A 27,896-nucleotide genomic window follows, 5' to 3' on the forward strand; every position below is an offset into this window, starting at 1 on the left:
AGCAATGGAAAAGCCACCGAGTATTTTTAGCAGGGGGAGATATAATCTGATTTGCATTTTTAAAAAACTCACTTTGTTCCCCTTTTGGCCTCTAAGTGTTCCCACTTAGAGGACTTAGAAAGGAACAAAAAGACTAACAGCTGACTTCTCAAGAGACACATGAAATCTAGAAAACAATGGTATGGTACATTTAAAATACCAATAGAAAACAGCTGCCATTTCAGATCTAGACTTAACTTTTATTCTGCATTTAGATATATGCCAATAGAAATGCATATATGTGTGTGCACTTAAATGCATACACAGATATTCACAGCAGTATCTTCTATAAAACACAAAGCAGAAACAAACCAAAGATGCAGTAATGGATTAAGTAAATTAAGATCTACTCCTACATTAAAACACTAAACAATAAAACTGAATAAACTACTGTACATAACAATGTATGAATTTCATACATATAAAATGCAAAAATGGAGGAAAATAAAGAGATTTCAAAGAATCTTAGTTGTCCTTTTACTGCTCAGGATAATTGTGTGAATCAAGTAAGATAATACATATACACTGTGACATACTAAATACAATATATATGCTGTCATCTTTCCCATTTCCTTGGTGTTAGTCTTTCATATCATCTTTACTTTTTACACTCAGGATAGAGTTCTTTTCTTTCTTTCAATGAGCATACTTTTTTCCTATTTTTAGTCACTAGACCTACAGTTTCCTGTTCTTTTGCCTTTTTCGTTTTAAGATACCAGAAAACGTTCTTTAAAAGTCCTGACTTCTCCGACTATACTTACCTCTCTGATACTCCTCTTTAATAAAATCCTCACTCTTCTCTCATTCACCTCGAAATTCTTTTCCTTACCTCATCCTAACCCACATTTCTACTTTTTCACATCTTGTTCTCGGTGGAGTGGGTGCTGTTGGAAGGAGGTACCTAAAATATCTGATTTGTTTTAACTAAGTTCCTTGAATCTCTTGCATAAATGGTCAAAAGTATTCAAGGGATCAAAATGTTAGTGATGAGGAGGTCCTCTGTAGATGTCTTTGGACTTTTTTTACAAGTCAATGACCCCATGACTATATTGATCTGAACAATTCAACTTTATTATATTCCTATGTGTCTAAAGCATACCATCATTAATTGATGGACCTTCATTTTCTACATCTGTTGATCATTTTATTATGTTATCACCTCTCTGCCAAGCCACCCTAGTCTAGGGCACATGTACAGTTATCTCCTTTCACCTTCTTCTCATTGAGCATCTTCTATGTAACTTACAATAGCCAAAGGATTGTAAGAAAGGAGGTCAAGAAAATCTGACCACAGAATTTGAGTAGCTATTAAACTTCCATAGTGAAATCTCCAAGTCAAAGAGCTAATAATTTCACAACTTGGTTCAGATGAGATTTGAGCTCTTAAACTTCCGAGCCAGCTGGTCATTTAACACACATTCCATGCACAGGAAATGTCCATTACCAGAAACCTCACTAAATAACTATGACAATAAGCTCAAGAATGTTATGACCAAGGACACAAACAGAGCAGGAGGATTTCAAGAGTTCTTCCAGGGAGAGCCACAATACAATTCCTGGTATTTCATGGTGAAGACTAATTGGGAAAGTAACTGTGGATAACACAATGGGAGAATGTCTGACCAAAATTTAGACAGCATTGCTACCTAGTTGACAAAGTAACAGTAACTAAATTCCCGTATGTAAATGTCAGATTAGGACCACTGGGAAAGGGATAGAAATATATTTATTTATGAATAGGGTAAAGAAAAACCATCTATAAAATGTTTGAAGTGGCGAGAGATCAGATGCAGTATGTTTCTAAATACCGTAAAGTAGGAAAAACTTCTACCTATGTCATAAACATGCTGTGTTGCAAATTCCTCATGAAATTCCTTTAGATAAAACTTGTTCTGGCCCTGGCCACATGATAGACTTAAGTAAGCTTTTAACTTGAAGCAACTTGTATGAAATTGCACATCCGTTGGACCTTGAAAATGGCCAATTACATGCTTTGTTGAATGAATGAATTTGTGTCCTGGCAAAAATAAAAACTTAGGCCAAGAGTGAGTACACTAGAGGAACTATGCAATTTCTTTACATGGTTCGCATTTAATGATGTCTGTGTGTTTTCTGTGTCATGATTCTCCTGCCCAAGGTATTCATGAGAGGAAGTGAATGCAGGGTAATATGATGTTGAGATAACTCAGTGAATTGTAGAATGGAGATCTCAAGCAGCCTTAGGAATTAGCCCTGTGGTTTCAGAACAACCATGCACTGCCTAGTGCTGTCCAAGGTTAAATCTCAGCAAGCCCAGAGTAAAATGTGAAAAACAGGATGTTGTTTATGTGTGAGCAAGTGTGTGTGTGTGAGCCTGTGTGGTATGTCTGCTAATTCTTATTTCTTATAAAGGCTATCCATTTTGTTATTAAAATGTCTTCTCCTTTACAAAGTACTAATTGTAGCAGATGTAAGTTGTGTGTATGTGTGTGTTTTCACATTTCCACTTGGCAAACTAAAATTATGGCAATACTTTGTTTGCCCTACACCCCACCCCCGCCAAATTTTTTAAATTTACTGATACGGTACATGTAATCTGAAAATCCTACTTCCTTTGCTCCCAAAATTTTCTTTTCTAACTAAAAGCCTATTGTGATGATATATAAATCTAGAGAGACAGTTCGGGAAAGAGCCTCCTTTAAAAGCTAACAGGAAAATATATGGAATTTTCCCAATTCCTATTCTTTTCTCCCACAAAGATTCTGAATCCTTCCCTAAACCTGAGCCTTCTCCTCTGGAGAATTTCTGAGCACATTAGCCCCTCCTTCACATTCCTGGAATCAACTGCAGTTTTGTGGGTGAGTAGGAGTCCATCACCTCTCCTGTTAAATTAGCAACGGGCAATTTTTAAATGGTGTCCAGCCTCTTAGGAAGAAGGAAAAAATGCCATATCCATCGTTATCCAGATATCAGGCTCAGTTGGTATCATAATTTCAATCCTGGCCACTCCTGTTACCCAGGAGGACAATGATATTGGAAATCAGGCCACATTTTTCATCTCTTGCTTTACTTGGACCAGACAGGTGCACCAAAGAGGTTATTCAAGAGTGGCCTCTCCATACAAATAAAATTCTATGTTATTGTGTCCTGAATGATTCTGGCCAAGAAAGCAGGGAAAGAAAATGAGAAAATGTTTTACATTGGTTCGATGTCTACCAAAAACCAGGTGACTGATAGGACTATTTTCACTTTTGTTTATTGAAAATGTTTTTCAAAGATGAGAGACTGTTGAACATTTTACAGATAAACTAGTAAAAATAAATGGAGAATATTCACTTTCTAGGAGTAGATGATTAATTATTGTCCTTTCTAGTCAAAGATGACGTTGTGGCCAGGATGTTCATCAGCAGGTATTAGTGAGACCAGCCATAAATCCTTTTGGCATTGTGCTCCATGAAGGTAACTTGGTTTTCTAGGTGTGGGCACTGAGCACCCACAGCATAAAATGGGTTATTTTTGTTTCTGAGACACCAGCCTTCACAGAGTATCATTCATTTATTTATCAAAAATTTATCAAATACCTACCCCATGCCACTATGTGGTATTGTAAAGATGCCTAAAGCACAGTCCTTCCCCTCAATGATATTAAGCCTACTTGAAAATTATTGATACTTATTATATATAAGGTGCTAATCTCACTCACTTGCCTGAGTCTCCATCTATTCTGTTCAATGCTAGAGAAAGAGGCTCTCAGTTTCTTTAACTGAAATCTAGGTTGCTACTATTCTGTCTCCAATCTTCTAATGACCAATTTCTCCCCACTTCCACTTGTCTCAGGACTTGTCTCAAATCCATTCCAGTAGCAGCTCTTTCCAAGAAGAGCTAAGGCATTTATTACCTCAAGTACGTTTGTAATTAGAATTCAAAGATAAGCATGTGTGTGTCTGTGCACACGAAACCAATAAGACAAAAAAAAAACAAAAAAAACCCAGATCTCAAAACCACAATGGAAAAAAAAAAATTTCACTGAGCATCTAAAAAGTGCTATCTACAGTGCCCATTACGCATGTCCTAAGGCAGGATGAGCTAACCGTAAATATTGGGGAATGGAATGAGACTACCTGAGTTCAATCTTCTACACTTCAGAATACTTGGGAAAAAATATCTAACTCCTGAGGATATTCACTCTTCTTACATGTAAGAGTACCTTGTGAAATATCTGCTCATAGGAACACTCAAAGATGCAATTGTTTTTCCTAGGCAACATCGTAGTACTATAAAAGTTAAGTGTGCTATAAGAAGATGAGAGGAATACAGCTCCAGGAATAGGAAAGGATTATAGATACACAACCTAGAGCACAGGGCCTTATAGTATGGACCCTAGCTCTCAGGGTTTCAATTCCCGCTGTGCTGTTTACCAGCTGTGTGGCTTTGGACAAGTCATTTAACCTCATTGTCAAGTTTTCTCACTGGGAAGGGGAGGGCAGGGAAGGGCAGGGGAGGGGAGAGGAGAGGGGAAAGGAGAGGAGAGGAGAGGAAGGAAATAGTACTACCTTATGTGATGCCTCATGTTAAATATGCCTTGCATAGAAGTAACTAAATGTGCTATCTATGTAAAAGTACTTAAAATCATGCTAAAGACAATAATGCCAAAAATATTAGTTATCATTTTACTGTAGCCTATTGAACACAAGTGCTTTTTCTATAGTTTGTCCTGTCCCACAGTAATCTGTAAGCCCAATGGGGAAAATGTGACCTTAAATACAATCATTCCCTGTGGCAGTCAACCTTTATGAGCTCCCTGTAGCTTAGAGAAATGAAAAAACTACGAGAAGGTGGGAGTGGGGATCTAAAATATTAAGTAAGATGAATGAAAGTATAAAGTAAATAAATTTATTATTTTAGTTATCAATTCAATAAATTCAAATTACTTACTGGGTGCCTACTAAGTGCCATGTGCAGATCTCGGAATAAACAAGTAAACCCCAAAGTAAACAAGTAACTTCATACTGTGATAAGTGCTCTAAAAGAGAAAATAGATATTCTCTCTTTATTATAGAAAGTAATAAAAGGGACCTACTTAGAGATTTAGGATATAGAAACAGAGAAAGAATCCAGAAAAAGAAACTCATTTTTATATTCAATAATAATGCCATTTTCTGTCATGTTTCTAAAGTATGTAAGTTCCAGGTAATCAAATGCCTCTTAAAGGAATTCTTAGAAATTTCTCTTAAAGCGTTACAATTCACAATGTCTTATTAAATTTATGTCCCTGAGTGACCTATAGTAAAGACCACTATTTTTTTTTTTTTAATTTTTTCTTTATTTGGCAACACTGGTTTAAAACACTGTATATGATTTAGGGGAATAGGTTCACACCTCTTCAGATACATGTTACCATACTAACCCCAATGCCAAAGTATCCAAGTCCTTTCCCCTAGACCACTGGGTTCCCTTCCCCTTTGGCTCCACCCTCCCCCTCTAGTAGCTTCAGTTCTGTAGTCATACTTCTAGGGTTTGTTTTGGTTTCGTTTTATCAGTTCCTTTGTTTTGTTTCTCTGTATTACATACATAAGTGTAATCACTGGGTATTTGTTTTTCTCTTTCTGACTTATTTCACCTAGCATCATCCCTCCAGCTCCCTTCATGTTGTGTCTAATGGCAAGAGTTCATCTCTTTTTATATTTTAGTAGTATTCCATTGTGTATAGATACCACACCTCCTTAATCCACTCTACTGTTGAGCATTTAAGTTGTTTCCCTAACTTGGCTATTGCAGATAGTGCAAATATCACTTCAAATTAGTGATTTTGTATTCTTCAGATCTATACCTAAAAGTGGAATTGCTGGATCAAATGGGAACCCTATTTTTAATATTTTGAGGAGCTTCCATACTGTTTCCAAAGGAGCTAAACCCATCTTTAGTCCCACCAACAGAGTACAAGTGATCATTTTCTTCTACAGCTTTGCCACCATTTGTTGTTTCTGGTGTTTTTAATATAGGCCAGCCACAGTGGACTGAGTTGGTATCTCACTGCAGTTTTTCCTTGCATTTCCCCAGTGATAGCTGATTTTGAACATTTTTTTCATGTGCCTATTGACCATCTGTATGTTTTATTTGGAGAAGTGCCTATTTTGCTCTTCTGCCCATTTTTTTGATTGGGTTGTTTTCTTTTTGCTGAGTTATGTCAGTTCTTTGCAGACCTTGGATTTTAGCCTCTGGTGTCAGATGTATGATGTGCAAATATTTTCACCCATTCATTATGGTATCTTTTTGTTTTAGTGATATCTCCTTTCCTTATACTTTTTTTTTAACTTGATGTAGCCCCATTCATTTATCTTTTATGTTTATTTTCCTTGAAGCTGGAGTCAAGTTCCCAAAGACATCCCTGGCCAACATCATGGAGTGCCTTGTCCATGTTTTCTTCTATATATATTTTATGGTTGCCAGTCTTACATCTAAGTATTGAATCCATTTTGAGTTAATTTTTGTATATAGTATAAGATAGTTGTCTAGTTTCACTTTTCTGCATGTGGCTGTCAAGTTTTTTCCAGCACCATTTGTTGAAGAGACTTTCCTTTCTCCATTTTGTATACTCTTGGCTCCTTTGTTGTAAAGACTCTCAATTCTGTTTTATTGACCCATGTGTCTATTTTTAATGCAATGCCATACTGTCTTGATTACTGTAATCTTGTAGTGTAGTTTGAAGTCATAGAGAGTAATTCCTATATTCCTCTCCCAAGATTGCTTTGGCTATTCAGGCTCTTTTGTTATTGCATATAAATTTCAGTAATGGTTTCTCTATTTCTTTGAAGAATTCCACTGAAACTTTGATATCTTCCTTTGGATAAGGTGGACATTTTAACAATATTAATTCTTCCAATCCATAAAATATCTTTCCATTTTCTTGTGTCTTCTATTTCTTTTAACAATGTCTTATAGTTTTCATTGAATCATGTCTTCTACCTCCTTTGTTAAATATATTCCCAGATAATTAATAATATTTATGCTACTGTAAATGGAACTGTTTTTCTTGATTTCTTTCTCTCCCAGTTAATTATTTTTATACAGGAATTCAAGGGACTTTTACATGCTGATTTTGTAGCCTGCCACTTTACCATACTGATTTGTTTTAATAGTTTTTTAGTGAACTCTTTATAACTGTTCATATATCATGTCATCAGTGAAAAATGATAAGTTTATATCTTCTTTTCAAACTTGGACTCTTTTTAGATCTTCATCTTTCCTAACTGCTCTAGGTAAGGATTTCAATACTATGTTGAACAGTAGCTGTGAGACTGAACATCCTTGCCATGTACCTGATCTGAGAAGAATTGTTTTCAGTTTTTCAACACTGAGCATGATGCTAGCTGTGGGTTTGGCATACTTGGTCTTTATTGTGTTGAGGCATCTTCTATTTTCTACCCACATTTTATTTTTATTAAAAGGGTTTTTTAATCACAAATGGATGCTGAATCTTGTCCAGTGCCTTCTCCACATCTATTGATAGGATATGATTTCTGTCTTACCTTTTGTTGATATGGTGAATTATATTAACTTCCTGCATATGTTGAACCATTCTTGCATCCCTGGAATAAATTCAATTTAGTCATGATGTATGAAACTTTTACTGTATTGTTGAACTTGGGTTGGTAAGATTTTGTCAAGGAGTTTTACACCTGTGTTCATCAGGGATGTTGGTCTATAGTTTTCTTTCTTTCTCCCTTCTCTCCCTCTCTCTCCCCCTTTCTCCCTCACTCTCTCCCACCTTCCTTCCTTCTTTTCTTTCTCTCTTTATTTCTGTGATGCTTTTGGATTCAGAGCAACGTTGGCCTTCTAAGATATGTTTGGGTGTATTCCCTCTTCCTCAATATTACTGGAAGAGTTTGAGAAGGATAGGCATTATTTCCTCTTTGAAGGTCTGGTAGAAATCATAGTAAAACCATGTGGTGCTAGGCTTTTGTTTTGGGGGGAGACTTTTAATTACTGTTCAAATTACCTTGCTTATAATTGGTCTGTCCAGGTTTTCTATTTCTTCCTGATTCAGTCTTGAAATATCTCAAATTTCTAAGAATGCAGATGTTTCTTCCAGATTTTCCAATTTGTTGGCATAAAAACGTATAGTCTCATATGATCCTTTGTATTTCTGAAGTGTCTGTTGTAACTTCTCTTTTGTTTCTGAACCTATTTACTAGAATTTTCTCCCTTTTTCTTAGTGAGTATAGCTAAGAGTTTACCTATTTTGTTAATATTTTCAAAGAACCAATCTTTGATCTCACTGCTGCTTTGAACTGTGTTTATTTACTTCTATTTCATTTATTTTTGCTCTAATTTTTATTTCCTTCCTCCTACTAACTTTTTGTTTTATTCATTTCTCTTTTTCTAGTTCCTTAGGTGTAATGTTAGATTAGTTACTTGAACTCTTTCTTGCTTTTGATGTGAGCCTGTGTTGGTATCACTTCCCACTTAGTACTACTTTTGCTGTATCTCACCAGTTCTGGTAGGTAATGTCTTAATTTTCATTTGTCTCAAGATATATTTCTAATTTCTTCTTTGATATCTTCATTAATCCAATAGCTATTCAGTAGTATGTTGTCCAATCTCCACACAGTAGAACTTTTTCCTACTTTCTTTTTGTGGTTGACTTCTAACTTAATACCATTAAATCAGAGAAGATACTTGATATGATTTCAATCTTCACTAATTTATTGACACTTGTCTTATGACCCAATATGTGGCTTATGCTGGAAATTTTTCCATATGCACTTGCAAAGAATGTGTACTCCACGTTTTAGGGGTATAATGCCCTATAAATGTTTTGTAGGCCCCTCTGATTTAACACTGCATGTAAGGCTAGGGTTTTCTGTATGGTTAATATTTCCATTGAAATAAATGGGTTATTGAAGTTCCTTACCACTATTGTATTGTGACCAATGTCTGTTTTCAGGTTTGTTAATAGTTGTTTTATATTTTGATACTCCTTCATTTGGCTCATATATACTGATGACTGCTATATCTTCTGGATGTATTGATCTCTTAAATCATTATATAATTACCATCCCTATCTCTTGCTACCTTTTTCAATTAGAAGTTTACTTTATCTGATATAAATGTGGCTGTCCCTGCCTTCTGTGGGGGGAGAATACTATTTTAATGAACAAATTTGGTTTGTCTATTTTGTTCATTTCTTTATCCCCAGAACTTAACACAGTGCTGAATATTTCAGTGTAATTTCAGAGTAATTCAGTGAACATTTTTTGAATGAATGAATGAATGAATGAATGAGAAAATGAATAAATAATCATGAACCCATTCATATCAAACATCTATTAAAACCCTCTGGAATAAATGCCTTAGGAAATGTATGGGCATGGGTTGGGGGAGGAAACCCTGTAATTGAGGAAAAATAAAGTTCCATACCTCACTACAAATCATGCATATCCAGAATCAGTTGAGTAGGAAAATGGCATGCCTCATGACAGAGTCTAGGCGAGAGGACTGAAGTTAAAGACTTCTTTCCCCTTTCTTTTTTATTTTGTACAGAGATATTACAAAATCTCTGTGCTTAACATTTGAAGTTTTCCCTCAATTCTTCATCCAATTTTTGTTTTCCTTATGCTATTCTGATGTCTTCTTTGCTTCTGATGACTGACTTCATTTCAACCATCCTTAATGGTTGTTTTTAGCTCTTCAGTCATTGCTGGGTGGTGTTCAAAATTTTTCTTTCTCACCATTTTCAAATTGTCACATGTTAAATCTGGGTTTCAAGGAGTCTGGACCATATCAGACCCAGGTCCCATCCATCATGCATTGAATTAGTCACCAAGATATTCTTTAACTATAAAAGCATAAGGTGTTAGTGAGATCCTGTTGCCAGATAGTTGTGGCTTTGACGCTTTCATCACTCAACTGTGAAATAAACCACATTCATAAGTTTATTCAAATAACTAGCATGGTTGATACTTCAATCCAAAAAGCATGGCTCTTCCATAAAGACAGAAAGCAGATTTATGGTTGCCAGGTACTGAGGGAAAGAAAAAATGGAGAATGACTATTTAATGATATGGGGGTCTTTTCTGGGGTTGATGAAAATATTTTGGAACTAGATAGAGGTTATGACTATATGATGTTATATAGGTACAAAGTGCAACTGAATTTTACACTTTAAAATGGTTAATTTTATTTTATGTGAATTTCACTTCAATTTTTTAAAAATACAGCCCCCAAACAAAGAAGAGAATGCTCTATTAACAGAAATTATAATCTCACACACCAAAAATTCTTGAGATACTCTCAACTGTGGAGTTCACCCTGCTCCACTCTAGTGACAAGAATGGGGGAGGGAAAATTGGCTTCACTGAGACAAAGAAGAGTTGTGGTCACTTGGCATTTGTCATTAGGACTTCATTACTCATTGGAGGTATATGAACATGTCTATTTAAAGCAGCCTTTGGATCTTGGGTTGGAACTTAATGTGACAGCACTGGAGTGGCATTAAGAAAGTATATAGTTATGAGATCCAGTATTAAAAAGTTTCTGCAAGTCCAGAAGTAAAATATGTATGGGTCATAGGTACAGGATGGTAATTGCAAGGGTGGGAAAAATACAGCTGTGAGGGGGAAAAAAGGGAGAAATGACTGTTTCTTTAAACACATGTATTAATCACAGCTCAGATGCAATGCAAGGTAGGAAGCTGCAGCTGTGAAGAGGAGGGCAGAGGGAGGACATGATTATTATTTTAAATATATTTATATTAAATCATTACTGAAAATGGGGAACCAGACTAGGAATTTGCAGCTGGGAGGAGGGCAAAGGGAACTTAGTCCCTATCCTTGGAAATGGCTGTGTTAAATGGGTCTCCAACTAGGTCAAAGGGGGCATCCTCTGCAGCTGGAAGTGGGAGGATGGCTGGAGAACGCTAGTTTGTCTACCTGTCATTTTAAAATATGCTCCTTCTCTCTCGGTGTAGGAGCTTCTTGCAAAAATAGAGAATTTATAAAAATGGGAGAAAAGAACAATCTAACTAGATAAGTTTGATTTCTCAGCTTTAAGAAACTAGATTCTGTAGCACAATGTCATTTTGTTATTTCTCTGGAAGAGGAAGTATCAACATTCTTGACATTCTTTGTATATTAGATGGAGAACTTCTTTAGGGAAGGGTCTATTAACCTCTCAGATTAATTTCTGGATCTTAGAAACTAGCACAATGTCTGGAACATTTATAGATAGAGGAAGAAAGAGAGGAAGGGAGGCAGGCAAGATGCTCTCAAAAAACAGGGTCAACGATACATCAAAAAAGGAACATGGGAAGCATGTAGTAAGAAACTAGATTTTGTTTTAAAAATTCTAGAGTAACCTAGAGAAGTTTTGTAGACAGAATAAGACACATTAAAATTTGGGTACCCCTTGGAAAGGTAGTGCCCAGGGAAAACCAGTCAGAAGAAGGTGACAAAAGAGAGTAGCTTATGAACTTATGAGGAAGGAAAATCTCTACTATGTCCCTGATTATTTTACCTTATGAGGAGACATTAGGTCTACCATAGCACTTGTGAATTCAGATGGGGGATTCTGAGTATTTGACCCATAGTGTTTAATTAAAATATTGAGCCAATATGTAAAACTAGAAAAAGTTTACATAAAATTCAAGTTCTGAGATTCTATTAAGTTGAGATCTGCAACAAAGAGCCAATTCCCACAAGACAATGATTCCCTAAGACGGGGCTTACACTCCAGGTTGTCACAGTCCTCATCACTTTCTATCTCCCCACCACTGAGGTTCAGCAATGCTTACTAGTAGTTGAAAAAAATCCTTCAAAAAATAACTAAATTATAAATATTTTAGACTTTAAAGACCACACAATGTCATGTGTCCAATTCTGTCATCCTAACATTAAAGCAGACCCAGACAATAGGTAAATGAAGAATGCTGTTATGTCCTAATAAAATCCCATTTACAAAACAGACAGTGAGCTGAATTTGGCAGTTGGACCATTGTTTACTGCATTCTACCATATATTTTTTTATTTGCACTTACTGTTTTTCTCAGAAAAATATTTATTCCTACATGTATCACTATCAACGGTGGGGAAAATATATATACTCAGAGGATGACATGTTTTAAGAAAAATAGGTAAGATAGGTACAGACAAAGACATCGATATAGACAAAGACATAGATATATAGAAAAAGACAGAATAAACATAGATAGAAATATAGATGACATATATACATAAATACAGACATATTGTTTGAGACGGTCATGTCTTTTAAGAAAAAGATCATAAAATTGGTCTTTCCACTCATTTGCATTATTTCTTTGGAGGTCTTGTATTTGTGTCATCAAGTCTGAATGATCTCTACAATTCCTTCTAACTCTATAGATTTATAGTCTGATGACTATTAATGTTGCCAGAAGTCAAAACCTATGGCGCCTGTGCCCTCCTCATTTTTCTTATCAACTGCCAAGCTTGCCCTAAAGTCACTTTTTTGAAGCTATAACCTATACATGAGATGAGTCATTTTGGGAAGATGCAAAACAGTACCTCCCTATGTGCAGAAGTGACTGATGTAGATAAAAATGCTCACTTCTCCTACTTTTGTTTCCTCTGCAATAATTTAATATCATAAGGGTTTGGCTTACTGAGCACTAAAAATAAAGATGAACCCTACTTAAGTTCTTTGAATGTCAGGTAATTTTTAAAAGTAGTAATACTCAAAGACAAAAATAGATTAATTCCATATTTGAAAGCCAACTTCCAATCTGAAAGTTCACCACAGGCAAGATTTTTTTATTCAGTTCAAGTTGTTCTAATGGTTTTGCCCTTTTCCTTGACTCAAATCATAATGAAACATTTTTATTGTCTTTTTAACAAAATCATAGTCTCAAAAAAAGAATAAGAGAATAAATAAACTCAGTTTTCTCTATGATTATTTCTGAGTCCTATCTGAAGGATTATTATATGTATATAATTTGCTTATAGGTAAGTACCTCTTATTTCCTTCAGGGTCTTGAGCTTCTCAGGTAAGATGCAATTAAAAAAATCTAATCACAGAGTCTCATCTATAGTAAACTGGATTATAATATTAACATTTTATCAATTTCAAGAGATACATTTTTCAATTTTTTTTAAAGATTTATTTATTTATACAAGAACCAGGGTACAGGCTAGATGGGCAGGAGGGTGAGAGGATTCACCAGAGACAGAGCGGGGAACTGAACAGGCAGACCGACTGAAGTATACTGCTAAGGGGAGCAGCGGGCGAGACAGGAGAGGTCTGCCATGCCATGTGGGATTCTTGCTGGCCAGCCGGGATTGAACCCACACTGCCGAGGCTGCAGACAGCTTCACAGTGCGGCACTCAACCACCTGCGCCACCAGGGAGGCCCTACATTTTTCACATTTTAATATCTCCACAATTGAGGTGACAATCTCAATTACTTTTATCTACTTGACAATTGTGATATAGTTGTCATGCTGCATAAGAACAAGCATAATTATTAATCTTGGCAGAAAGACTGAACAATGGTAATTATTCAAAAGTTTCATTAACAAACTATTTAAGAATTATTTAAAGAAATAATGTGAGCACTGAATGTTGTATGACCATCTTGTTCACACCTCAAGACCAGATCAAGAAAGCACCAGCATCAAAATTTGCATAAAAGCATCAGTAGCTGAAGAAAATCCGAAGACTATATAGAACATTGTTTGAAGAAATATTGCATCATTAATGCTTCCAATGGTACAAAGGATAATAATTCATAGGCAAAAAAAAAAACAAAACACAGAGGGGCCTCCTCTGGTGGCGCAGTGGCTGAGCACTGGGTTGCGAGATACCAGCCACCAGCGAGAGTCCCACAAAAAACAAAAACAACAAAAAAAAAAACCCACAGATATCAGTAACAATGAACTAAAAGTGATTTAGTAGCAGACTTCCTGCTACGTCAGAGTTAAAGGGTTGGCCAATCCTCTCTGCAAAACACAAGTTTAAGTTGAAAGAAAATTGTCAAAAATAGACATTTAAGAACTCTGGAAATTAGCCAAAAAAGAAACAATATTTTAAGATGCATTGATTCAACACAAACTACTAGAAGTCTGAACTTCATGTATGGCTCCTCTATAGGGCAGTGAAACTATTTTGTATGATGCTACAATGGTGGATACATATCAGTATATACTTGTAAAAATACACAGAATATACAACACAATGAGTGAACTCTAATGTAAACTATGGATTTTGTGTAACAATGATATGTTCAGGTAGAATCACAAATGTTAACAGATATATATAGCATGGGAGTTTGGGGAAGGAGGCCACAGGAAATATATAGGAACTCTGTATTTTTTACCATTTTTGCTGTGAACTTAAACTTGTGCTAAAAAATAGCTTGTTGAAAAAAGACATTCAAAATGCAGGATTCACATTTAATTATAATTATAATCATGTAATTATAATAAGAAGGCAACGCAGTCAAAATGGGCAAGATATTTGAATAGATATCTCATCAATAAAGACATATAAGTAGCTACTGAGTGGACAAAAATGTTCAGTATCATTATTCACTAGGGGAAATAAATACAAATTAAAACTACAATGAGATCTCACTATATAAACACAAGAATGGCTACAGTAAAATAATATTAATAATAAAAAGTGTTGGTGAGAATGTAGAGAATCTGGGGTCATATGTTGGTGATAAGAATGTAAAATGATAGTCATATTGGAAAATGTTAGCATTAAAAATTAAATATATAATTTCCATCTGGCCAAGCAAGGTAGACACCCAAGAGAAGTTAAAACATCTGTTTACAAATAAGCCTTTTACATGAATTTTTGTAGCTATACTATTCATAATATCCCCAAAATGGAAACAATTCAAATATTTTTAAACAAAATATGGAATATCCATATACTGGAATACACTCAGCAACAAAAAGAACAAAGCACTGATATGTGAAAGAAGTCAGTCACAGCAAAACAACATATTGCATGAGTCTATAAATATGGAGTTCCCAGGGTAGACAAATTCAGAGAGACAGAAAGTAGATTACTTATTGCCCCAGACTGGGGATATGAGCACAGACTAAAGACAAACAAGCATGAGGGAACTTTTTGGGATGATGAAAATGTTCCAAAACTGGATTATGTTGATGGTTGCACAACTCTATATCTTTTCTAAAAATCATGGAACTTACACTGGGTGAATTTTATGGCATATAAGTGATATTTCAATAGTCATGTATATACCATGTCATTTACTGTACATCACCTGTTTTGTGAGAGTCAGAACCATCAATAATTTCCAACCAATGGGTCCATCACCAGGAAGGTTCTAGAGTATCACACTGCCAACTTAAAAAAATACATAAATGGAATAGCTGCTATAAGTCATATTTGGGGGAAAGGTGAGATATAAATTGGTTACAAATGACTGGAAACATGAGTAGATAAACAGACATACTTTAGATATTCAGCACCAATAAATTCTACTCACCTAGGATCTTTATGTTCTAAAATCACTATCGTCAATTAGCATTGTTTGTTCTTGCTGCATGTGTAAGAACAGAATTTCCCAATTCACATTATTAGCTCTCTGCCATGGTGCTCATGGCTTCCTGACACAGTGTGCCTTCCTCAGCCTGGGACTGTGCCTAGAGTACAGCCTCAATAAGCACTTGGGTCCTGCACATTTGCCATGAGATCTACTCCACTATATCCTCTACTTGGCTGTTAAATCTTTACAATAAACCGGAGTTCCTAATAGGTGGTCAACTTAACCAAGTTGGTGCTTAAGCACCAACTCACTCCAGTGTGACCTCAAGATTTGTCAAGAATGTAAGTATCTCAACCTTATGTATACAAAAAGGTAGAAGCCTGTGAGATGGTTTTTTTCTCAATCTATGTAAAAGAAATGAAACTGTCCTAGAAATAGAGAAGCAAAATTTTCCTATGTTTTTTAAATTTTTTTATATTTGGGGTAGATGAATGTAAACTCCTGTTTTTACTTTTAAGCTGCAGTATATGCTTGGACATAGGAGATGAGAGAAAAGAAATCTCACTAAATACTGAGACGCATCTTTTTTTTTTCTCTGTTCAAGAAAAAAATTTGGAGCCCTCTGGTGGCAGGATTACTATACTCACAACGACCTAACAAATCTCTCAGTAGGTACTCTAATGGTAAAAACTTATTTTACATCCAGAACCTTGGTTATTCCTCATTTGCAAAAGGATCTTTTACTAAAATGAGTGAAGGCTTACACTTTCTATAACTATTTGTGGCATGTGTGCATCCTCCTGGTAAGGAGTTTAATGCTAATAATTATTTAAATCCATGGAGTAGCACTTCCTAAGTTATATCTAAGTAAAAGTAGAGGCTCCAAATAAATTCAAGAATCACTCTGATGATTATTTGGTCATTCTGATAGTCCTTAAGCCCCCTAAATATAAAATGATTTCAAATATCAAAACCTTTTGCAACCATCGTGGTTTGGGTTTATTTAGAAATTTTACTGCAATCCATGCCCAATGTTTAAATTTCTTCATTGGTAGATAAAACTTTTTTTTTTATAGAACAGCATGAAACTCATTACATGTAATGGGTTACTTGAGATAAATGATGCTATCACAATTTTTTTGAGAGAGATAAATTTAATATAAGAAATTGAATCATGTAATCATAGACAGGTAAGTCCAAAGACTTGCAGGGTGAATTGACAAGCTACAGATCTTAGATCGCTGATGGCTGAATTCCTGTCTACATCTGAATGTTTAAGGATTAGGAAGGCTGATGGTATAGTTCTTGTCTGAAGGCTGGCAGATTTGAGACCCAGGAAGAGCAAGTATTTCACTTAGAGTTTGAAGTTAGGGGAAAAGAGCTGATGTCCCAGTTCAAAGCCATCAAGCAGGAAGCATTCTCTCTTGGGCAGGTAAGCCTTTTAGTTTTTAGTCAGCCCTTGAACTGACTGGATGAGGCCTACCCACATTAGAGATGGCAATCTGAATTACTCAGTCTACCAACTTCAGTGTTAATTTCATCCAAAACCACCTTACCATGAATACCCAAAATGATGTTTATCAAATATCTGGGCAGCTGTTGGTCTAGTCAAATTGGCATAAAATTAAATCATCACACAACCAGAGGAGGAAAAAGATATATTATTACATACAGAGAAACAAAGATAAGACTCAAGTAGACTTTTTATCAGAAACCATGTAAGCAGAAGACAATAAATCAACATCTCCCAAGTGCTGAAAAAACTGTCAACCCAGAATTATATATGCTTCAAATGTATCTCTAAAAAATTAATGTGTTTTATTATCACTTATGGTCAAGAAAATGCAAATCAAAACTACAATGAGAGACCATCTCACACCTGTGACAATGGGATATATCAAAAAGACCAGAAACAACAACTGCTGACATTGATGTGGAGAAAAAGGAACCCTCTTATACTGTTGGGAATATAAACTGACCCAGCCCTCACGGAAAATAGTATGAAGGTTTCTCAAAATATTAAAATATATCTATCATATGATTGAGCAATTCCACAACTAGGTATCTACACACAGAATGCAAAAACACCAATTCAAAGGGATATATGTATTCCTGTGTTCACTGCAGCACTGTTTACAATAGCCAAATTATGTAAACAACCTAAGTACCCAAATACAGATGAGTAGATTAGGAAGATGTGCTATATATATATATACATAATGAAATAGTACTCATCATCAAAAAGATAAACTCTAGCCATTTGCAGCAACATGGATGGAGCTGGAGCTGTAGAGGATTATGTTAAACAAAATAAGTCAGAAGGGAAAAAAACGCCAGGTAGAATATGTGGCATATAGAGAAACCAAACAAAAGGTCAGATAAAGCCAAACTAAGAAATAACCCTAGGTTATCATGGGGCGGGGAGGGGGGAAGGAGCACAAGGATTATGATAGTGGACTACAAGTGTTTTGATTGTGGATGGGGTGTGGTATCTATACCTGAAGGGGGAGATCCTACACTTATTAAGCACAAACAATATAAAGCAATGTTACCTCAATAAAAAACAAAAGTGCTGGGCCTCCCCTGGAGGCACAGCGGTTGAGCACTGGTTTGCGAAGCTGCCCACAGCCTCTGCAGCGCCGGTTTGATCCTCAGCTGCCGGCCAGGGTCCCACATGGCGTGACAGACCTCTCCTGTCTTGCCTGCGCTCCCCTCAGCAGTGTATTTCGTCACTGTTTTCGTGTATTTTCGTCTGCCTGTTCTGTTCCCCACTCTGGCTCTGGTGAATTCTCTCACCCTCCTGTGCTTCTGACCGTACCCAGTGCTTGTATAAATAAATAAATAAATCTTAAAAAAAAAAAGTGCTGGCATCATGAATCCAAACATAGTATAAAACTGCATACACACACACACACACACACATATAATGATACTACCACTTTTATAAGGCACTTTATCTAATTCATAGGCATTGACTTTACTTCTTGGCTTTGGTAATCAATGGGAAACAGGAAAGACTAACCTTTGCCTCCCACATTTCCCCTCACTACAGAAAAAGAAGAAAACTCATATGATAGAAACATAGTTATTAGAAGTGAAGGTCCAACTGCCTGATACAAGCAAGGCAGCAAAAAGACAATTGCCCAATTCAATCCTAAAAGTTTTTATTTTGATTTTTAATCATTTATGACTCATTTTGAAATATGTTGACTCATCCAACACCAGTTAAGGGGTCTCACTTCCTGACAAAGCAAATTTGTTCAGAAGGCTTTGCTGGGAAACATTACTGTTGGGGTGAAAAAGTCAGAAGTACATTAAATATATATGCATTTTATACAGCTTACCACTAAGCAAATTTTACTGAACTATTTCTTGGGTTATTGTCTTAGAGCTCACACTTTTAGACTCTTGTTTTATTTTCAGAAAATCATAAGTCTCTTCTCTTCAAATTCAGTCAAACAAATTGCATGAGTTCTTAAAGAAAGCCATACCTCAAGACCTCACAAAGAGGTATCTATTACCAGGAGCTCTAAGCAAATGTTCTTTTAATTAGCTACATTTATCTTTAATCCCTGTTTTGACAGAAACTCTAACATAAACATACATTACCAATACATAAAGCCCAGCTCAAAGTATGGTTAATTTTTATATTTGACAGAGCCAGTTGGAAAAAATAACTTTGACCTTTTGCCGTCTTTGTGTGATGTCACTACAACTGAGTCTCAGAACCTAAAACAGAAACAGTGGCATCTGTGGCTAAAGTACAATAATGATTCTTAAACTATTCCTTAAAAGTGGCAATAAAAACTCTAATAAGACCTCTGGGTCTTATGTCGAGGCAGCTGCAAAATCAAGTTAAATAATTTCTGCAAGGGCTACAGTAATTATAAAACTGATTAAAGTTTACCTACACTTCATTCCTAGAGGGTTTTCACCAAGGACTTAGAAACCAGATGGTTCAAGACTATGCATGATGGATATATTCCATGAAGCATGTCCGTCGTCATGGAAACAACAGAAATAACATTATCTTTACTGTCCATTCCTTCACAGGACCATGCATTTAAGTGTTGCCGCCAATTTAAGCAAATGAATATTTAGGTACCAGGTAAAAACCAGAGCCTCTACCCATATTTAATAATAAAGCCTATCTGGTGAATTCACACTAAAATGTCTTCAATGAATCGATTTGCTTTCTATACAGGTATTTAAAGTAAGTCTCTATAGTTTTGGGAAATGTAATATTCTGGAGAGAATCAGAAGAACTGAAGAGGAGCTAAGGCTCAGAGGTTGCCTCTCTTCTATAAGGTAGAGTGATCAGGGAAAGAAGCACCCTGCCCTGATGCCCCTGTGGAAGAGAGCTTTGTTTCTCCCTAGAGCTAAACATTCAAGTTAGGAAGGTAGCCTAATGCTCCAAACTTAGAAGAGTGTACCCCAGGAAGAGTTTCTCCTCCTGCTAAGGAAGAGTGTTGCCAGATTTATTTTCTCTTCTTCAACATCTTCAACTTCAATCATCATCATCATCATCATTTCCTGCATACTTACTATGTGGCTGACATGCATCAAGCCATTTTGTCCTCACCATTACACTATATCATTATTATCCCTATTTCATAGAAGAAAGAACTGTGACTTCAGCTAGTGCCTCTCAAGCTATAATGTACATGTGAATTATCCAGAGATCTTTTCAAAATACATAGAACTGGAGCACGGACCAAGAGTCTGCATTTCTAATCAGCTCCAGGAGTGCACAGGGATGCTGGCTCATAGACTTCGGGTAGCAAGGACTTTGATGGCTAAAGATCATTCACTATTACACTCAACTATTAAGAAGCAGAGCCTGGGACTCCAGTCCATAATTTCCCAACTCTGGAATTCTGGTTCTTAATCACTGTGCTCTCCTGCCTCGCTATTTCATCACATACACAAGAGTAGCCTCTCCTGAAAAGTAAATAACTGCAACAGCAGCAACTACAACAAAAATACAAGTTCATAAAAACCCTATATCTACTATCCCTTTTTCCCCTCAACTGCTCATACTTATTTTTCAAGTCTTCACATACATGGACATGTAGTCCAGACTCTATCAATCAAATTTATTGTATTGAAACAATTCATTTTCTTACAGGTCTGGAGATCAGAATTCCAAACTAAATCTCACTAGACTAAAGTCAGGTGTTAGCAGTGTTGGTTCCTTCTGGAGATGGAAGGAAGAATGTTTCCTTGCCTTTTTCAAGTTCTAGAAACTACCTGCAATTGGCACTGCTTGGTCCCTACTTCATATCAATTCAAACTCTTGCTTCTATTATCACATCTATTACTACTAAGGATACACACATCTCCATTTTATGAGGACCTCTGTGATTGCTTGCTGGCCCATCCAGAAAATCTAGGGTAATCTCCCCATTCCTACATCCTTAATTTAGCCATATCTGCAAAATCTCTTTTACCATCAAGAATGAATCTTAACGGATTCATTCACAAGAATAGGGATAAGGACTTAGACATATTGAGATGCCATTATTCAGGGTGCCACAAGTCTCTAGGTTTGGTTTTGTGTGTTGTGTTGTGTTGTGTTGTGTTGTGTTGTGTTGTGTTGTGTTGTGCTGTGTTGTGTGGGATCCTCACCAGCAGCCGGGGAATGAACCAGCACTGCAGAGGCTGCGGGCAGCCTTGCAGCCCAGCGCTCAATCACTGTGCCACCAGGGGAGGCCCAAGTCTCTAGGTTTTGAACTGGGAATTAATAAGACTACCAGGGCTTGTGGAGAATCCATGCTGGGGCAGGAGGTGACCACAGAAATGAGGTCAAGTTCTCAAGTGCAACAGCAGCACCCACAGTAGAGCTAATGAAGCAGATGCACTCAGGTTTCAGTGACAGGGTCAGTGAATGCTCCTCAGACTGACCTAGTGATCTGAGAGTGGTCCTAGGCCCCTCCGAGCATCTTTGTTCCTGTTCTTTCTCCAAATCTGGATCTACAATCTTCCTGCCATGTCTACGAGCCACCCAATAGCGTTGTATCCATTTTTTCCTTCTAATATCAACCAGGATGAGTTTCTGATGCTTGAGACTAAGAACTGCTATTTAATTCTCTCATCCTGCATAATCAAAGGTAAATTACCAGAACACAGAACCTTGGAGGTTCCATAGTAATTTATTTAAGTGTGTTCTTTCTAGTACTTTTTAATTTTGACTAAAAAACAATCTCCCTTTTTCTCTCTATTATATTTTTCCTAAATACTGTGCCACAGCACTGCATTGAAAAGATGTTTCAGAGATGAAGAAATAAAGGCTCAGAGGGTTTAAGTAAGTTACCCAAGGTCACACAGCTAATATGTGCCAGACCAGAATTCAAATGTTTATCTAACTCCAAATCTACTTTATCCTATCTACCCTAATAAAGTTTCAGAGAGAAACATGGGGGGGAAAGATCTTTTTGTGGTGACTGGCACTTATGTAAATCTTCTGGGGTAATATTAAATGTTAAGCAATGTGGGGACTGGTCCTATTCCTTATACTCCCACACGCCCTAAACACTACCGTTCAAGTGGCAGTAAAGTCTTTCAATATGCACTTCACTGAGGGAAGGTACTTTAGAGAGAGAGAAATAAACATTATACGCTAGGTTTTTTAGTTCTGAAATTAATGTTTTTAAAACCTAAGAGGAAATAATAGCTTTAAACACCCTGGCTTTTAGTTGCAAGAGTTAGGCAATTTAAAGAGAATTAAAAAAAATTCAAGTTGATTTCAGTATAAAGGGCCAAAACCTGGAGGACCCAGTATATAAGTATACCACATACCAGGGATAAATGCAGGGAGAGGTAAATGCCATCCCCATACCCAGAGGGAGAAGAGGGCTCCATTAGCTATTAGGACAATGCACAGCACCATCACCCGGAGCTGGACCTGGCACAGCAGGACAAAAGAATGTTCAGAGAAATCTAAGGAGTCCCTGAGCAGAATAGACAATTTCTTAATTACTTCCCACCCACTCACTGGCCCCCACCCCAAAGCATGCACACAAGGGGCAGGCTGGACTGATAGATCAGAAATGGACCAGAAGGGGCCCCCTGGTTGGTATGAGGACAGTACAGAGCCAGAAGAGGGGAGAGTGCATGGCTGGGAGCCATGGAGTTGCTGCTCAGCCAGCATTGAGAGACACAGGCTTAGATAACAATAGCGAGGGCTAATGGGACATTACATCTAGACAAGAGGTGATCGGAGATATATGCCAACCTTCCCACACCACCTGCCAGGAATGCCATGTGTGATAGACACTCCCCTCCAACCCAAGAGGAAGAGAAAAATCCAGATTTGTTTGACTTGGTTAATTACCATCCTTTCTTCCCTTTAGGGATCAAATAGTAGACAACAACTTAGTGAATTTTCCAGAAAATTGAAGAGATTGTTTTCTACTAACAAGCTAAAAGAGATTTTTAAATCTACGATGAGTTCAGTTATAGATGAACTTTGTTTTTGTATACCTGAGCTTGTGACTATAAAATTCATAGTCCATAACTCCAGGAAATGTGAACTTCCTGTTAGTGTGGTGTGACTAGTTAGGGTATTCTTTTTATTATTCAGATTGCTCTGACATGCCCCATTATAATATATGAGTCATAAACTAAAAAGAAGGTTGATTTCAGCAGTGGAGGGAGAAACAATGCAGCAGGTCAGTGTCCACTGGGGCACTGGCCTGGAAGCAGAAGTGGCCTCATGGATGAGCACTCTGCTCATGAGGGCAGGAGCCGGGAGCTAACAGGAGGCTTATGGGCCACCTGAAACAGCTCTGTGAGGCAGTCATGGCTCATGAGGGAACAGGTGAGAGACCACTGGTGTGGCAGAGGAAGCAATAAAAATATAAGTGCAGAAGAGGGTTGGTTAGAAAGATGAAATAAACTATAGTTTCATTGAAAAAGAAAAAATATATAAGTGCAAAAAAAATAGATGGTGGATTCAGAGGGGACTCTTCAAGATATGAGAGAAAAAAGAACTCATTTTTTTTCAATTAAATAGAAAAAGGAAAGGAAACCAACTATGAAAATAGTAGAATAGGGCTTTTAGCAAAGAGGCCAAAGATCATTCTACATAAATTTACATTATTCAAATTCTTAAGAGAAATTAAGACTTTTAAAAAAGAGAGAGAGACATTAAATTTCAGCATCTCATGTTAAACAATTTTCCCAAGAGAACATAATCAGCAATTGATGTAGTAGAAAGAAGCTAAAAGATGGCTGTCATAAGTTAGACGTACTAAATTAGCCATTAAAATTGCTTTACTTATTACTTAGAAGAAAATGTGAAATAATCAACTAAAATGTAAATCTCCACTGGCCCCAAAAATGTGAATTTTATTTGATGTAATGCAGCACCTTTTATAAATTAAAGCAAACTTATCAACTATCCTACTAGTCTGTTTTTTCACTGCATTATAGAAACATAAGACAGGCAATAAATATCTTGCTCAAGAACCAGCTGGAACAGTTATAAACAGAAGTTTATCCCTTAGTAGCTCATTTTTTTTAAAGCTGCATAAAAATTATATGTAAATACAATGTGATGTGTATGGTATACACTAGGAGAGATATGCAGAGTAATGAAATAGAATAGAGTCCTCTTAGTCTTTAACAAGTGCTCCTACAGATGAGGGGAAATGATGGCTTTTTCAAGATGGTGCTGGAAAAACTGGACATCCAAATCATATTTTGAAATTAGATGCTGTCTTCATGTTGCACACAAAAGCCAACTCCAAATTATTTAAGTATTTTAATATGAAATGAAAAATAAAACTTTTAGAAAATAATAAAGGAAAATGTCATCAGGGTTATGCTAAATATGGCAGAGACAGTGCTTTGGGCACACCAAACCCAGTATCATTTTCACTGTGGCAACTCTAGAGCATATTTTCTAGTCTTATATTTCCTAGGGTCCCAATAACTGACAACTGGCCCTTGGGATGTATGCAGAAGTAGCTTATCACACTTCCAGGCCTAAGTCCCATTGACATTCCACATGATCCTCCTCCTTCTCCTCCAACATTGTGTCCTCTCCTCTCATCTTCTGGCTAAATGTAGAATCTATGGTAGAAGACTCCAAGGTGCTAGGAGGTGATGGACCTATTGGCTAGAAGCAGCATGGCTCTGAATGAATGCATGGAACAGAACCCCTTCCCAACACACTATAATATGAAAAGCCCATCCAAATCAATAAGGAAAAAAATAAATAACCCAAAGTAAAAGTGGATAGTGTAACTAAACAAGACATTCATACAGTAAATAATACGGTAAGACGGCACAAAATCCTTTAGTAATCAGAGATGTACAAATTAAAAGGATGTTTCATATTCACCAGCTGGACAAAAATGAAAAAATATAACACTATAAAGCATGGGCAAAAATGCAGAGAAATGGGAACTCATATATTTCTTTGGTACATCCTCTTTGCCAAGCAGGTTGTCATTACCTAGTAAAATCGAAGCTATGAATACCCAATGGTTCAACAAAATTAAGGCTATATATTGAAGAGGAACCTATATGCATGTACACCAGAACATATACCAATACATACATCTAGGAACTGCCCAAATTTTATTCATTAACAGTAGAATGGATAAATAAATTTTGGAAATGAACTATAACTACATTCAAAAACTTTGATAACTCTCACACACTCAACAAAGAAGTAAACCACAAAAAAATCATGTACTATTGTCCTAAGTAAGTACATTTCAAAGACAAACAAGACTAAATTACATTGTTTGAGTACATATACATTGAGTACATGTACATTGTTTGATTACATATTATAAAGAAAGCATTTAAAGCCAGGAAAAATGGTTACTTCAAGAAGTAGCTGGACTTATAGATATTTGTTCTATAATGATCAAGTACATCAGCATATTTCATGCACTTTTTAGTACATGCATTGTATTTAAATGTATACAAGAAAATTTATTATAAATGGTAATAAAATACATAATTTATTATGCATGTATGATAGAAATGTATGAAAGAGAGAAAATAGTAGAGTGAAATAACAATTTATTTAGCAACCAAGCTAAAATTATGAAAACTATGGGAATTAAAAGAGTAGAAATTACCACAAATGAAGAGAAGAAATTCAACACCACAGATAAAGAAATGAAAATATCTACCATAACGTCTTAAAATCATAATGGCTCAAATATTATTAAGTTGCATAGACATTTTTTAATCAATAATAAATCAACAGTTAACTTTTGGGTCAGGTCATAAATGAAAATAATTTCTCTTTGGTTCAACTTCAAAATTCCAACTCTTACAAATACCTTTTATTTTATAGAGGTAAGATATATACCACACAATTCAAATCAAAAGACAAATAACCCTTCTGGGAATGAGATATTTAAGCTGAGACCTGAAGATAACCAGAAATTAGTGAAGAGGGCTGAGGGAACAGCAAACAGTCGCGCAGAGATACAAGAACTGAAGAGAGGCCATTTGGCAGAAATATAGACAGCATTACCTAAGGAAGTTCCTTGAAGAATAAAGGTAGGAGAAAAGAGACTTGGGTTTTATTAAGATATTACTGGATGAATCTCTATTCACTGCTCTCCCTATCACATATGCAAACAGTTTGGAGATGAATAGGGAATTTGCATTCATAGGAAAAAGTACAGTATAATTTTGTAAACATTTTCCATCTCTGATTTGTTTCCATAAACCTTGCCCTGAATTTAGTGCTGAACATCTCAACAAATTATAGGTGTGGCTTGTATGTTCACAGAGATACAAATCCTAGGACTACCAAGAGGGCAAGTGGGTTCCATCAAAAGTTAAGCTTTCCTCTTCTCACTGCAATGTCTGTAGATTTTCAAATAAACTGTTTAGGATTCAAAGCAATGTTTTTCCAAATGGGAACTGACAGGTTTTTAAGGTGTGATCTACTTACCCTCCTTATTGCAAAAAAAAAGCCTGACTCTTTAGACCTTCTTGAGTTAATAAATTGTATTCTGGTTGACAGGAAGAATAATAGCTTTGAAGGAAATAAGCGTGCTGTGCTTAAAAAGTTGACTCAGTTTCCCTGCTTCGTTTCACACACAATACACACATTATTCAGATAGACACTTAAAGGGACAGATCTATCCCTGAAAGTTTAAATTATGCATTTTCTGGTGCCATAGCACACAGATGGTCCATTTACCACTGATGAGACTTGCCACTGTTTTTGAAGCAGTACAAGCTTCTTTTTCTCACTTTTTTTATTTCCCATTCTTTTTTCAAGATATTCATTAATAGCATGAAATTCTCCAGACATTTGGGAAGCCATTAAAAAGAGGAGAAAATTTCTGTTCTCTACAGAATGTAGATCTAATATTTGTTTTTAAACTAAACAGGTGTCTTGAAAAAGGAGGAACAGGAATTCACACTTCTAAAGTAACAAGGTCTTCAGTTCAAAGACAGCACACCAATGTCAAATCACTTACACATATGAGGAACTGTAGGCCTGCTAGTTAGTTGACTGATTCATTGGTTAATGAAACAAATTCAGTTCTCTTCCAATGTTTGGGCCTGTATGTTCTAGGAAATTAGGATGGGATAAAGAATACCAGAGACTTTTGAATAGTAGGGGACACATGATCCTGTAAACAATGTTAAGAGCATTATTCTGAAAAACTTCACATAGAAGTATTTTAAGATGCCCCTTCAGAATCCCAAATATTCTCCCAAGTTTATTATCTAAAGTATTAGCAATGTTTCATGATAAATGTATACAAAACATAAAGTTTGGGTATAGATACATCCATGAACAGACATGAGTCGATAACACTATGAAGCAACACAGCATTTCCAAAAGAATGTTACAGAAAAAGACAAAAAGATATTTATGCTTTAAAAAATAATGCTTAATAACTATCTATTTAGGATCAATTATTTTCAGTTATGGTCTGGGTAAAGGGGATACCACATTGAATTAGTCACATGTAATACCTGCTCTCATAGAGTAAAAAGCAGATAATTATAAAGTATGAAGAGAATTCTGAACAGGGATTAGAGAGAATGAAACTGTACCAGGGACAAGAGAGTGAGGTCAGAGTAACTCTTCTTGTTTCCAATAGCATTTTGTTTCATAGAGATCAATAGCAAAAATTTCAGTTATAAATTGTAAAATCACTACTGAAGAACTGAGATTGTGCAATAGGTTGGCACTAAAGAAAATGGGGTAAAATGACTACTTAGGAATTTTATCAAAATAGAAAGTAGGATTTTCCTCCCTGATCATCTGCCATAATCTTTCAATCGCTCATCCTCATTGTCGCTGAAACAGAAAAGAAAGGAAAGGACAGTAAAAAGATGAAAATATTGATGGTATTTGCTTGAATTGATTGGTTGGTTGATCTTGCCA

This window comes from Talpa europaea (assembly GCF_964194135.1).
Source record: "Talpa europaea genome assembly, chromosome: 3".
In the NCBI taxonomy this organism is placed as follows: Eukaryota; Metazoa; Chordata; class Mammalia; order Eulipotyphla; family Talpidae; genus Talpa; species Talpa europaea.